Source organism: Silene latifolia, chromosome 1 (genome assembly GCF_048544455.1).
Source record: "Silene latifolia isolate original U9 population chromosome 1, ASM4854445v1, whole genome shotgun sequence".
NCBI lineage: Eukaryota > Viridiplantae > Streptophyta > Magnoliopsida > Caryophyllales > Caryophyllaceae > Silene > Silene latifolia.
Window position 1 is genome coordinate 174394519 of NC_133526.1, and position 2330 is coordinate 174396848.

The following is a 2330-nucleotide window of genomic DNA, read 5'->3' on the forward strand; positions in this document are numbered from 1 at the left end:
TATTGAAAATCTCTTGCTTAGATGGAGACAATTCTCCCAATTTCTTCTCTTGGCCAATGAGGCCATCATCTTCTTCCTTGGTTGATTTTGATGAGCTTTGCAAGCTCTCCTTGTCACAATTCACTTGCTCTTTGAATGGAGCATCTTCAACTTTCTTCCTCCATTGGAGTTCCGATTTCTTTCTTTCATCTTTTCGGCTATAATGGTCAATCATAAAACATGGCTCATGCAAACGAGGAGCTCTCATGGTCTTGTCAAGATTAAAAGTTATGCTTTCATCTCCCACTTCTAGAGTGAGCTCTCCATGTTTCACATCAATCACCGCACCCGCAGTGTGTAGGAAAGGTCTTCCTAAGATGATTGGAATGTTGGAATCTTCCTCCATATCAACAATGACAAAGTCCACCGGGATGAAAAACTTCCCAATTCGCACGGGGACATCTTCCCATATCCCTAATGGTGTCTTCGTCGATCTATCGGCCATTTGAAGAGTGATATTGGTGCATTTAAGCTCTCCCATTCCTAACCTTTTACTCACCGAGTACGGCATGACACTCACACTAGCCCCTAGATCACATAAGGCTTTGTTGATCGTCGTGTCGCCAATGGTACACGGTATTGAGAAGCTTCCCGGATCCTTTAACTTTGGAGGTGAACTCCCTTGAAGTATTGCACTACTCACCTCAGTGAAGGCGATAGTCTCAAGTTTCCGGATTGACTTCTTCTTTGTGAGGATATCCTTCATGTACTTTGCATAGGCCGGAACGTGATTGATTAATTCCGTGAAAGGAATTGAGACTTCTAAGTTCTTCACAATTTCCATAAACTTTCCAAGTTGATCATCAAATTTGGGCTTGGCTTGACGACTTGGAAAAGGAAGTCTAATCACAATGGGCTCCTTTTCTTTGTCTTTGTCTTCATTTTTCTTTGAACTTTCTTCTTTTGATGATTCCCCTTCTTTGGGACCTTGCACCACAACTTCATTCTCACTAGCTCTCACAACTTCATTCTCAACTTTCTTCTTCGGTGCTTCATATCTTGTACCACTTCTCAAGTGAATGGCACTAACCGTTTCATGTCTAGGGGGATTACCTTGAGGTGGTAATTGCCCCTTTTGTCTTTGTGAGTTTGAAGATGCTAGTTGGGTCAATTGTGTTTCCAACATCTTGGTGTGAGCTAGAATGTTGTTGATGGTGGTATCCTTTGCTTGGCTATCTTTTTGCATTTGAGTGAAGAATTCTTGTTGATTCTTTTGCATTTGGAGGACCGCTTTTTGGACATCAAAACCTTGGTCATTTTGGTGATTGTATGGATTTTGATTTTGGTAGCCTTGGTTTTGATTGAAAAAGGGTCTTTGATTTTGATTTCTCATGGGTGGTGGAGTGTATGTTGTTTGAGGGTTTTGAACATTTTGGCTTTTGTATGAGAGATTTGGATGGAACTTGGTGTTTTCATTGTAAAAATTTGAATAAGGGGTACCACTTTTGTAAGCTTGGAAAGCATTAACTTGTTCGGTTGTTCCCCTACATTCACTTGAGTCATGACCCAAGGTTCGACAATTCTCACATATCCCGCTTGGGATTGATGAGGATGCCGTCATGGCATTGACATGATGCTTTGATGTTTTTGAGTTTTCCTCAAGTCTAGCCATAGCTTGTTCAAACTTCAAGTTGATTGTGTCAATGTGAGCACTAAGTTGAGCACCCAATTGAGTAACGGAATCCACTTCATACTTTCCTCCTCTAGTAGCCTTGCGAGGTCTACTATATTGTGAATTATGGACCGCCATTTCCTCAATCTTGTTCCATGTTTGATTGTCATCAACCTCGGTGAACATTCCATTTGATCCCATATTGAGAATGTTCCTTGAATCTTCATATAAACCATTCCAAAATTGTTGCACTAAAAACCATTCGCTAAGTCCATGGTGAGGACATGAGCGACAAATACCTTTGAACCGCTCCCAAGCTTCATACAAAGATTCTTCATCCCTTTGCTTAAAACCCGTAATTTGAGCTCTTAGCATGTTAGTCTTCTCCGGTGGGTAGAATTTTTTGTAGAAAGCTAGAGCTAGCTTCTTCCAAGAATCTATTCCAAGGGTGGCCTTATCAAGGCCCTTCAACCATTGCTTTGCGGTGCCGATTAACGAAAAAGGAAATAAGACCCATCTTATTTGGTCTTGAGTCACGCCCGTTTGAGAGATAGCTTCACAATAATCGCAAAAGGTTTCCATATGAGAATGAGGGTCCTCACTAGGCATTCCTCCGAATTGGCTCCTCTCAACTAGTTGGATGAAGGCGGACTTGGCAATAAAGTTTCCGGTGAGATGT

At 41.5% G+C, this 2330-nt stretch overlaps 1 non-coding gene across 1 annotated transcript; it reads left to right on the top strand.

Moving 5' to 3' along the window:
* The first annotated feature begins 1919 nt into the window (after positions 1-1919).
* Positions 1920-2026, top strand: LOC141617714 (small nucleolar RNA R71). The gene has a single exon (XR_012531190.1). It is a non-coding gene; the product is annotated as a small nucleolar RNA R71 (small nucleolar RNA).
* Positions 2027-2330: the final 304 nt, after the last annotated feature.